Source organism: Oncorhynchus gorbuscha, linkage group LG20, assembly GCF_021184085.1.
Source record: "Oncorhynchus gorbuscha isolate QuinsamMale2020 ecotype Even-year linkage group LG20, OgorEven_v1.0, whole genome shotgun sequence".
In the NCBI taxonomy this organism is placed as follows: Eukaryota; Metazoa; Chordata; class Actinopteri; order Salmoniformes; family Salmonidae; genus Oncorhynchus; species Oncorhynchus gorbuscha.
Window position 1 is genome coordinate 22,654,365 of NC_060192.1, and position 13,133 is coordinate 22,667,497.

Consider the following 13,133-nt stretch of genomic DNA (forward strand, 5'->3'; position numbering starts at 1 on the left):
CTCTTTGGTCTTGGCCATGGTGGAGAGTTTGGAATCTGATTGATTGATTGCTTCTGTTGACAGGTCTTTTATACAGGTAACAAACTGAGATTAGGAGCACTCCCTTTTAAGAGTGCTCCTAATCTCAGCTCGTTACCTGTATAAAAGACACCTGGGAGTCAGAAATCTTTCTGATTGAGACAGGGTCTAATACTTATTTCCCTCATTAAAATGCAAATCAATTTATAACATTTTTGACATGCGTTTATCTGGATTTTTGTTGTTGTTATTCTGTCTCTCACTGTTCAAATAAACCTACCATTAAAATTATAGACTGATCATTTCTTTGTCAGTGGGCAAACGTACAAAATCAGCAGGGGATCAAATACTTTTTTCCCTCACTGTATATCTTATTGAAAAAATTGTCCTCAGAACGTTATTTAATTACCTTCAAATAACCTATCATTTCTGTTCTCAGAATGTTAATAAAACCTCCCAGGAAAATACCATAGTCAAACATTCTTAGAACCTCCCTGCAACCTAAATATTTATGTACCCAGAACAGGCAGAATGTTCATTTCCGTTCTCAGAACTTAAAAAAAAAGAAGTTCAGATTTACCTGTCAGGAAACATATGGCTTGTGTGAACATATGTTCCCACAACTTCCAAGGAACCAAATGTGTCAGCTAGGTAGGCTTCATTTATTTCCCTGGGACACTTTGGTCGTGCTGTCCAGGTTCTTGACCTACAGCCAGCAGCAGCTATGGTCACAGCACACATACACACACAAATAATGTCGCCCCTGAAACACTCCTCAACACCCCGATGGTCCTCTAGTCCAGTCCCCCTCTCTGCCACCACCCTTCTCTTCCTCCATCCCTCCCCGCCACCACCCTTCCCCTCCTCCACCTCCTTGCTGTCTGTCATATGACTACAGTTATGTGTGAGGAATGGAACACAAAGATGCTCTGTTAGTCCCTCTGCTCTACGCCCAGTAAGGAGTGCTGGGAGGAGGGCCCATTGTCCTCAGGCATACACACAGGGACTGGTTCTGAACGGATTAGAGAGAAAGAGAGGAAGGAACTAGAGAAATATAAATTAATTGACGTAGATTTTCATAAGACTCAATGATAATCGAATCCTTATTTACTGTAATGTTACTATGAACGGACAAAGCTCCACCCCAATTCAGTTCAGTCCAACTGAGTTACAAAATCCTCTCTCTCTGATTTTATTGGTGGGCGGCCCTCTCTTGGCAGGTTTGTTGTGGTGCCATATTCTTTCAATTTCTTTTATAATGGATTTAATGGTGCTCCGTGGGATGTTCAAAGTTTCTGATATTTTTTTAGAACCCAAACCTGATCTGTACTTCTCCACGTTGTCCCTGACCTGTTTGGAGAGCTCCTTGGTCTTCATGGTGCCACTTGCTTGGTGGTGCCCCTTGCTTAGTGGTGTTGCAGACTCTGGGGCCTTTCAGAACAGGTGTATATCTACTGAGATCATCTGACAGATCATGTCACACTTAGATTGCACACAGGTGGACTTCAACTAAATTATGTGACTTATGAAAGTAATTGGTTGCACCAGATCTTATTTGGGGGCTTCATAGCAAAGGGGGTGAATACATATGCACCCACCACTTTTCAGTTTTTAATTTTTTTGATTATTTTTGAAAAAAGTCCTTTTTTAAATTCCATTTCAGCAATTTGGCCTATTTTTTGTATGTCCATTACATGGAGAAAAAAATATATTTAAAGCAAATAAATGTAATGCAAATAAATAGGAAACATGCAAAGGGGGATGAATACTTTTGCAAGGCACTGTAACTAGAGCAACACCTATCCTGAGTCTGGGGAGAAAAGCAGAGAAACTGGTTGGTTCAGGTGCCAGCAGAGATAGAACCAGTTAGCACAATGGGTTACAAGACATGGCACAGTATTTGACCTAACAGAATAACAAAGAGAAAGGTGTATCCTGCTAAAAACAGTTAACAGTAAGCGTTATTTATGTGTTTGCTGCATTCCAGAGTGGGTTATCAGAGTTATTCAATTGCTGAAGGAATTAGCAGAACAATTTGATGGCTTTTCCCACAGCCTGCAGGCCTAGAGTAATATGATATAACATGAACGTGTCCACAGAAATCATTGTACTTAAGTGCAAGAGGAGAGGGGCATTTTGTATCATTTCCCCTGTACTATATAATATAATCGATTTAAGTGGTAAAGTCAGCCAGGTCTACTCCCTACAAGGGCATGACACTTGAAAGCTAGAGCTGTCCCTAGAACAGTCCCAAGCCATTATGTCACACAATGGAGTAGCTGAGGCAATGTTAGATATTGGTTAGCAGGGTGAAATTGAACATAACTGTTGTTTTTCCTGTTTGATATGTTTTTTGAGGAACTTTACTGGCAGGTTATTAAAAGCCCCATTCAAAATGGCAGAAACATGCTATGCTACGCTAGTACTGCTGTGCCAGTATTTCCAGTATGTAATATAGACCCATATGGCAATTATATTACATTGTGCCATGTATGGCACCACATGGGCAATGGAATGGCATGACGTGAGTGTGTGTGTGTGTGAGTGAGTTTAACCAATTTGTGTGAAAAACCTTAGCGCGCTCAATGGAGACGTGTGATTTACTTTGGTATGACAAGCTGATCCCTGTCATCCATCATTACAGCCAAGGTTACCAGTGACCACTGACCAGAACATGTGAGCGGAGCAAGGAGCGGCGCGTGCCCAGTTGGACTGGAGCGCAGGGTGAGATTCTGGAGCGTCGGCCTTCCAGCCCACTCCAATGGCGCTCACTTCATGAGCTTGGGGGGCATGCCCGGCCCAGCATGTATTTGTGTGCTGCTATGGCCCCTTGCTTTAGCTACTGTAATGGAATTTGGTAAATATTTTCATAAAGAAACACACAGGTGCAAAATCAAGGTGACAAAATCAAGATGAGGAGGATCAGGAGAGGGAGTGTGGTGATGTAGTGTCCACAACTAAAGAATCATTGCGGAATCTGAAAAGACACATATCCCGAAAGCATGATGGTGTACTTACTACTGCACATGCTAAAATAAAGGAACGAGGTGGGCAGCTAATTACGTTATTAGCAAAGTATTTATTAACAAAAAAATCTGATCTCTGAAATGTTTCCTTCATTTTTGTTATATTATCTATACAATAGGTCATAATTGATTTTGGCCCATAGGCCTGGCGTATTCCAATTTGCAAAGAGCTTTCTGTTTTGATTGGGTTATTTTGCCTAAAAGCCTTTAGGCCTACCTATAGAGGAAAAAATATGCATCCCTGCCCAGCCTGGCAAAAGTGGCCAAAAGGGTGTTTAGCATCCACAGTGGCTCTGCAAATGCTGAGAGGATATTCTCCACTGCTGACCGGCTCTCCTGGGACCACCACATGAGCGTGAAGCCACAGACTCTGGCCAAACTAGTGTTTCTAAAAATGGATTCAAATGCACTGTAGACTGAGCCTAATAAGGCATTGTTTCATTTATATATAATTCTAAGTAAATCACAGCCTATATGCGCAATGTATAGACTATAATGATTTAATACAACAAAATGTTGCTTAAATGCTGAGCGCTTAATGTCCCCGACTACCAGCCTAGTGTGTCGTACTCGCAAATGCTTTACAATGTATTTCTTTTTAGGCTATAGCTTTGAAATAATTTAAATAATATAGCCTAAATAATTCATTTTTGCTCCTTCTTAGGCTCCCTGTCTGGCTCCTGACCTATTTAGAGTGTTTATATGCTGTTTAATTTGACATGTAACCTATTTGAAAAGATGAGCACTTCTTACATTCACCTTTTCATGTTTATTATAAATACTTTTCATTTCAATCATATGGTTTCAATACTTCAAAACCAAATGGTAGGGCCCGGTAGTCACAGCAATTGATAGGTGTTGGTTAAATTGTGATTTTAATGAATGGAGCTAATTTGGAGCATCAGTGGGTTTTAGCAGTGGTTTTTAGCAGAGCAAATGGAAAGACCGTGGAGCGTCAGCCAGAGCGCTCCATGAGCGGCATTTTCGACCACTCAACTCCGCTAACACACTCTGTCCCTGACTGCTTTGGTTAAGCCACATTCCCTCTCCTCTCAGCCCAACTTCAGGCTTCAAACACACTCTCATTGCAGGGGTGATCAAGCCACATCATAATAGAATGTCATCTAGGCTGTAAATAGAAGTGGGGAAATGTTCTAAGTTCATATTTTTAAGATCCCTGACCTGTGGTTCAGTAGTTATTTCCTGAGAGCTACTTATTAATGTGTAATAGTAAATACAGACACAGAATGATGGATCGTAGGCTACTGGATGTTTTTTGTTTGAGGATATATTTAAGCAATAAGGCCCGGGGGGGGTGTGGTAAATGGCCAATATACCATAGCTAAGGGCTGTTCTTACGTACGACGCAATGCCGAGTGCCTGGATACAGCCTTTAGCAGTGGTATATAGGCCATATATCACAAACCCCCAAGGTGCGTTATTGCTATTATAAACTGGTTACCAACATAATTAGAGCAGTAAAAATAAATGTTCTATCATACCCATGGTATACGGTCTGATATACCAAGGCTGTCAGTCAATCAGCATTCAGGGATTTAACCCCCCAGTTTAAGAATTGTATTATACCATTTCATTTTTAATTTTACCTTTATTTAACCAGGCAAGTCAGTTAAGAACAAATTCTTATTTTCAATGACAGCCTAGGAACAGTGGGTTAACTGCCTGTTCAGGGGCAGAACAACAGATTTGTACCTTGTCAGCTCGGGGATTTGAACTTGCAACCTTTCGGTTACTAGTCCAACGCTCTAACCACTAGGCTACTCTGCCGCACCATGGTCTCACCCCATGATACAAGCACGTCGTGGAACACACCGTCCATGATGTTCATTATTTTCCAAAGAACGCATAGCTCTTCGTTAATTATCCCTTACTTGTAGGAGTGATGAGGCATATGTTCTGTCTTTGGTGGACATCTCCCATAATGCAGAAGGAGCTATTACTGACATGGCAGCTACTTGAGATAGTGCCAAACATCCCTATGGGTCAAGTTTCTTCTCTCTAGGGTTACCAGTATAAATCGTTGCCATACCCCAATAACGTAAAGCACACCAAGATGTGAAATGTCGGACCTACACTACATGACCAAAAGTATGTGGACACCTGCTCGTTGAAAATCTCACTCCAAAATCATGGGCATTAATATGAAGTTGGTCCCCCCTGTGCTGCTATAACAGCCTTCGCTCTTCGGGGAAGGCTTTCCACTAGATGTTAGAACATTGCTACAGGGACTTGATTCCATTCAGCCACAAGCAAATTAGTGAGGTGGACACTGATGTTAGGCGATTAGTCCTGGCTTGCAGTCTACATTCCAATTCAGCCCAAAGGTGTTCGATGGGGTTGAGGTTAGTGTTCCATGCAGGCCAAACCATTTCTGTATGGACCTTGCTTTGTGCATGGGGGCATTGTCATGCTGAAACAGGAAAGGACCTTCCCCAAACTTTTGCCACAAAGTTGGAAGAACATAATCGTCTAGAATGTCATTGTATGCTGTAGCGTTAAGATTTCCCTTCACTGGAACTAATGGGCCTAGCCCGAACCATGAAAAACAGCCCCAGACCATTATTTATCCCCCACCAAACTTTACAGTTGGCACTGTGCATAGCGTTCTCCTGGTATCTGCCAAACTCAGATTCGTCTACCGGACTGCCAGATGGTGAAGCGTGATTCATCACTCCAGAGAAAGCACTTCCACTGCTACAGATTCCAATGGCAGCAAGCTTTACACCACTCCAGCCAACGCTTGGCATCGTGCAAGTTGATCTTAGGCTTGTATGCAGCTGCTCGGCCATGGAAACCCATGTCATGAAGCTCCCAACGAACAGTTCTTGTGCTGATGTTGCTTCCAGAGGCAGTTTGGAACTCGGTAGTGAGTGTTGCATGATTTTTACGTACTATGTGCTTCAGCAGTCCCTTTCTGTGAGCTTGTGTGGCCTACTACTTCGCCGCTGTTGCTTCTAGACGTATCCACTTCACAATAACAGCTGTTACAGTTGACCTGGGTAGCTCTAGCAGGGCAGAAATTTGACAAGCTGGCTTGCTGGAAAGGTGGCATCCTATGACAGTGCCACGTTGAAAGTCACTGAGCTCTTCAGTAAGGCCATTCTACTGCAAATGTTGTCTATGGAGATTTCATGGCTGTGTGCTCCATTTTATACACCTGTCAACAACGGGTGTGGCTGAAATAGCCAAATCCACTAATTTGAAGGGGTGTCCACATACTGTTGCATATATAGTATATTTGGGCTTGGTTGTTGTTACATTTGCTTGGTACACGTCACATTTTTACTCTACATGGTCCTTCTAGCACTCTGTAGCTCAGTTGGTAGAGCATGGCGCTTGTAACGCCAGGGTAGTGGGTTCAATCCCCGGGACCACCCATACGTAGAATGTATGCACACATGACTGTAAGTCGCTTTGGATAAAAGCGTCTGCTAAATGGCATATATTATTATTTATTATTATTCTATGTGTAAACATAACATCTTACACATTGAAGGTGAAATTGTTATAGATTTTAATTCATCACATTTATTATAATATCACATCAAAAATATGATAGGTATTTAGATTGAACAATGATTTGATTTATTGGGATTGATGATTGCAAGAGTGACACTAGACATGCTTTGGCTGTCTATCCTTTGTATGTAGAAGTTACACTGCAGTTACATAGCCAGAAAAATGATATATAAAATATTGCCATACAATTTGTAAAAAGGAGAGAAAAACAGTGATCTGTTAGTAGTCTGTGTATGTAATCTTACATTTAAATAGTGACAAGCTAATTCATTTGTGAAAGCAGATCCTGTATTCCTCCAATGTTTGCTCAATAGGCACTTCATGACATGAATATGGTATAATCACATTAAAGCCAGCCTGTATCATCAAGTGCTATAATAAATGCTAGTCTTGATTTCAGTTTGCCGTCGTCGGTGCATTTATATTCTCTCCCCGTTTACATTAATATTGCAAAGAAATTCATGCAATGTGGTCTGCTTTTGTAGGTTGCGTGGAGCAGAGGAGAGGTTGCTATTCATCTCACATCCTCTGGTTCATTTCACTATCTGTGTTCCTCCAGAGGTTCCCAAGGCATTTTTATTCCACAATTTTTGCCTCCATTTTTAGATGTCCGAGGGCCTGGATGTTGGCTGTTTCACTTCATTCTTTGGGCCTATCGCATGCAGCCAGTTCTCAAGTCAACATCGTCCATCATCTCCAGCTGACACTTGGCTAAACAGCCCTGTCCCCTCAATGTTTATCCTTACATTCTCTCCATCTCTCCTCTCTCCCTACTGTTAAAACCCCGAGCCTCTCGACCCCTCCCTGCGCAGGTTCTCTCTCTCACACACACACACACACACACACACACACACACACACACACACACACACACACACACACACACACACACACACACACACACACACACACACACACACACACACACACACACACACACACACACACACACACCCCTGCGTTGCCGAATAACCCCCACTCCACGAGTCATGGCAATGCTCCATTAGCGATATGAAGGATTGAAGAGACACAAAATGTCACAAATGACCCTCACTGCTGTGGCCACTGGAGAGCAGGAAACACACACACTCTGTCATTTTCTCAGAATCACACTCGCACACACCCATCCTGGGTCAACACGGTTCTCGATCGATGTGCTGATGTTATTGTTGATGTGGGATGGCAGGCAGAGCGCTGCAAGGGCAGATGCTAAAATGCCGGTGTGAAGCCACTGCTCATCTGTCCAGCCCAGTGCCTGCCTGCAGAGCAACACTCCATGGGGTGTGTGCACCTCCCACCGCACAGTCACATTCATTGTCTCGCTAAGCCAGTCATCAGCAGATCCTACGTGACAGTACTTTTATTGGCTCTCTTACCTCTCTCCCTCTCACCGCTTTCCCTCTCTCTTATCTCTCTCCCTCTCCCATCCCTCTTACCTCTCTCCCACCTCTCTTACCCCTCTCCCTCTCTTACCTTTCTCTCACACCTCTCTTACTTCTCTCCTACCTCTCTCCCACCTCTCTTACTTCTCTCTCTCTCTCACCTCTCCTCTCCCACCTCTCTTCTCTCCCTCTCTTATCTCTCTTCTCTCTCTCCCTCCTCTCTTACTTATCTCCCACCTCTCTTACTTCTCTCCCTCTCTTACCTCTCTCCCTCTCTTACCTCTCTCCCTCTCTTCCTCTCTTACCTCTCTCCCTCTCTTACTTCTCTCCCTCTCTTACTTCTCTCCCTCTCTTACTTCTCTCCCTCTCTTACTTCTCTCCCTCTCTTACCTCTCTCCCTCTCTTTCCTCTCTCCCTCTCTTTCCTCTCTCCCTCTTACTTCTCTCCCTCTCTTACTTCTCTCCCTCTCTTACCTCTCTCCCTCTCTTACCTCACTCCCTCTCTTACCTCTCTCCCTTTCTTACCTCTCTTCCCTCTCTCCCTCTCTTACCTCTCTTCCTCTCTTACCTCTCTCACCTCTCTCCTTCTCTTACCTCTCTCCTTCTCATTCGCTCATGAACGATGAGATGGACAGAGCACGCACACATCCCTATTTACCATTACCCAACATAACCATATACTGTATCTATGAAGGCTGTATCAAGGAGGATATGTACACAGACACTGGCTCTCCTAGTCCACCTACACAGAGAGGAGGGAACTGGAGAAACAGCCTTGCCTTGGTGCCATCTCAGAACATCACCTTCATGAGGAGAAAAAAATATCCTGTTCCTCCACTTGAATCCAATTACACAGCAACTCCTCACCCCAGCCAAACAAAGAGGGCCAACTTAGTGGTGATGACAAAAAGAAAGAGTGTGAGAAAATAAAGCAGGCAGGCTTACCGTTTCAACGTCCAGGGTCCGTTCACCAGGGATACTGCAGACAAACACTCGCATGGGAGAGATAAGCAGTGTGCAATCCACTCTTAGTCCAACATTCTCCTATAACACACTCTCTCTTCCACTCATACTCTCTCTCTTTCTATCCCCCTCTTTCTCGTCTCTCTTATTATTGTCTGTTCTATTTCCTCTCTGGTTTGCTCCAAGGCAGTTGAGACACTGCAGCGATGGGGGAGGAGGGCATGTGTGCGTGTTTGAGTGTGTCAGAGAGCGGAGGGAGAGGGAAATGAAGGGAGGAGTCAGCAGAGATAAAGAGAAGGGAGGAGTCAGCAGAGATAAAGAGAAGGGAGGAGTCAGCAGAGATAAAGAGAAGGGGGAAACGGACAGGATTAAATCATGAGAGAAACAGAGGGGGGAAATGGCACCAAGCTAAACAGAACACAGAGTGGTGACAAAAACAGAATACAATACAATCTATTTGTTGCATTGCAATATGAAGGGGAAATGTAAAACATGGAAATAAAAACAGACAGAGACCACTATGAGCAGCAATAGAAAGGACTGGTTATGTGTGTTTTTCAATGTATAACAACCCTGCTTATTCTCTTTCTCTGGTCTATGATAAGTCAACAGTAGGATTGGCTGTGGTTTCATTCATGTCTAGAATAGCATGCATGATAGAGAAAGAGTGGGGAGATGAAGAGACGGGAGAGGAGGGATGACGCTAGGGGACTGGGAGGGGGATTGGATAATGGTGTAATGTGCTGTTTCCGTGCCAACAGTTTCTGTGACAGAGGGACCACTTCCTTTACTGCTATTGGCTCTAACCAAGAACAGATAGATATGCTAACAAATTAAAAATCCTACTATGCGATGTGAAGGGGCGGTGCTTGCTGTTCTCATCACCTCATCTATCTTTGGTAAAAACAGGCCTTCTGCTTATACCCATAACAAGGGAACACACACACATACAAAGGTTATATTGCTGAAGCCACTGCATGACGTTGACTGCACATCCATCATTAAGGACAAGGGCTGTGTGTGTGTGTAAGGAGACTCCTCGGTTTGAGCCAATAGCAGTAAAGGAAGTCTTCTCACACCCCTTGGCTAGGAGAAAGAAACCCAGTATCAGATTGCTGGGGATGTGGTGAGGAAATGAGAACTGTAATTCTTAGAACTCCTAAAGTACACCATGCTCTCAATAAATGCTATTAAATAAATGCTCAATGAATTCACTAGATCCAGTGAGGAGCAGCACATCTGTTGGGGTTAGGTACTAGTAGACATGTCTGCCAGACCCCTGACCCCTCAACCAGACCTGTTGATCCAGCCTGACAGGCAGATGCTGTGAGGGGGGGGGTTGGAAGCTTGTCATTGTCCCACCACAGCCTCTCTCCCTCCCTGTTGCCTGCTGGGTTATGGGTCATAAATTAGCTAGTGCTGGCTACTCAATCTTTCAGTCTCTCTCTAGTCTCTAACTTTTTGTCTGCCTCTCTCACTCTCACCCTGTAAGGAAGACTGGACATGAGGAATTGTTAATCCGTACAATTTGGCAAAAGAGGTAGAGAGAGAAAGTGAGAGAAAGAGAGAGCGCGCGAGAGAGAAACCAAGGGGAGGAGAATGGCTCTACCTATTTGTCTCCCCTTAGAATTCCCTAGAGGTTATAACCTCCAGTAACAACATGTGATGTGCCAAACCATAGACATAAAGGACGGGATATGGTCCAATCCACAGTTTGCCACCTAAAGTATTCCTTTCATTCTCTCGAGCCATGAATTAGCCTCCCTGAAGTTGCCTCATAAGAAAACAATGTCTTCTTGACCCAATTCATTGCCACTATCATATGCAACTTTAACGACAACACGTTCACCTACAAAATAACCTGGTCATTGTGACCATCTTTATGCATGAATAGCATCTTGTTTTCTTATACCTAAAGGGATTTGAATATATAAGTACCCTACATTTACATATACAGTTGATGTGACATACAATCCTGATTTATGATGCATTGCCACTGGTGAAAAGCGTGGCGTACAGTAGGGCTGGGCGAAATGGCAAATCAATTATCACAATATCCGCATATTTTTTCATTCGATAACGATAATTATCACAATATTAAAAGGTGCATATGTGCTTCAGACTCAAGAATGCCTAATGCCTGAACTAACCACTAGACAGGCAGCCTAGTGGTTAGAGCATTGGGCCAGGAACCGAAAGGTTGCTAGATCGAATCGCCAAGCTGACAAGGTAAAGATCTGCGAGGCGGTTAACCCACTGTTCCTCGATAGGCTGTCATTGTATATAAAAAAGTTGTTCTTAACTGACTTGCCTACTTCAATAAAGGTTACATTTTTCTTTAATTACGTGAGCTACACATACAATTCTACTTATAGTAAAATAGTAGTTCCGTGTTTGTGGCCAGGGAGCACATACCTGGGGTCAATTCAATTGATAAGTCTCTTGAAACCTTCCTTTTCGACTGTGCTAATTGGTAACATATCCTTAGCAATGCAATGCATAATAGCATTTGTGATGTCTTTGTCTTTTCGATGTTTGCTTGTAGGGCATACATGCTGTCAGTGTTGACTGCTTCAGGCAAACATCCCTTGATTGGCTGGTGCTTGAGGGGCGTTTATCAAGGTTTGTCGTATTACCAGACTTCGTAGCCACCTGTCCACAGCACAATTTGCACCGAATACTGCTCTGCTCTTTGTCGGACTTCAAAAATCCAAAACCACTTCCAAATTACTGAAACAGATGAACCCTTTTGATCACTTATTTCTTCATTGGAAGCGGCTCCTTCTCCGTGGCTATCAATGCCACCGTTTTCGCCTACATCACTCATTTTCCGTGGTTAATAGTGGCTACGCCATCACTCGAGGTGCTAAGTGGTTTCTAGTGGGCGTGTACCTCTCCGTGACCTCTCCACGTGCACATTGTCACTTCTCCGCACGTTCCTGCTGCGTCAGAGGTCAAATGGGCTGCTGTACCTACTTATTCTATCTCGACATTATCGAAAATTCATCTAAACATTTTTATATCGTTATTGAGGGAAGTAATTACCTCGATAATTATTGATACTGATTCATCGCCCAGCCCTAGCGTACGGTACCATTTATTTTCAGTGTAATAAAACACAAGGTTGACCAAATAGTACATAAAGGTTACAAGAATGTCACAGACAGTTTTGTGGTCTATCTTTGTTATTTTATTTATAATCCCACCTGAAAATACCAGGTATACAATCTTTGCTCTGGTGCCCATACACACTCCCTGTGTGAGTTAAAGTCACATGGTTTTCCTCAATCTGAAGAGACAAAATCTCTGCTATGCTGATGATTCTGCTGAGACAAAATGACTGTCATTGAAAGATTCACTGTGGATTTCCTATAAGCTGCATTTAGAACGTCTAGGTATTTGCCCTTTTGATTACATAAGAATGCGTGAGGGTGCGTGTGTGTGGGGAAAAAGACTGCGACATGCAAATTACATCTTGAAAAAGAAGCATATCTGATCATATACAGGAAATGTATCGCACAACCAAATTCTAGAATATAACAAGTTCTGCATCTTGTGTTCATCATCTCAACAGAGTTCTCACTTCCATCAAGTCCAGTGATCGACAATGAACTGAAAGGGCAAATGATCACTAGCTATCGATGACATATCAATGACACAAACGGTCATAAACATGAATTTACTGGTATTGTTTAAAAGACAGAGATAAACCTTTTCATCATCATTGTTTTGACATGTTCCTGCTGTTTACAGCCTGTTTGTCACTATGACTCCATCCTCAGTGGCCCTGCTGTGCACTCCTACTTTCATTTAGGAACAGATGCACGTGCCAGTCCAAATGGCTGCATAAAGCACCATTCATTCATAACAGTGATTGTCCGTCATTACCCATCCCCCTTCTCTCTCTCTCCTCTCTCTAATACTATTGCTCTCTCTCTCTCTCTCTCTCTCTCTCTCTCTCTCTCTCTCTACATCCCTATGACTTTGTCTCACCCTCCCTCTGTTTCTCCCCTTCTCTCTCAGATGGTCTCTGTGCCTCTCTCCCAGCTTCATGTCTCCCTAATCCTTAATCCTGTGGAAATCGGTCGGGCAGAACGGGGCAGCTTTGATCAAGCTTTCATATCAGACGAGGTAACAGTGTCGGCTCCCCCGGATCCCACAGAACCCTGGATCCCAGCAGTACGGAGTGGAGCTGAGGAGCTCCA

General features: G+C 43.4%; 1 protein-coding gene across 1 annotated transcript in view; it reads right to left on the reverse strand.

The window, feature by feature from the left end:
• LOC124007147 (guanine nucleotide-binding protein G(z) subunit alpha) overlaps window positions 1-9,161 on the reverse strand; it is a 54,587-nt gene extending 45,426 nt beyond the window's left edge. Inside the window, exon 1 of the mRNA XM_046317480.1 lies at window positions 8,911-9,161. The gene's annotated coding sequence lies outside the window, so the exon portion shown is untranslated. The remainder of the gene's footprint in view (window positions 1-8,910) is intronic.
• Between the last annotated feature and the right edge of the window lie 3,972 nt (window positions 9,162-13,133).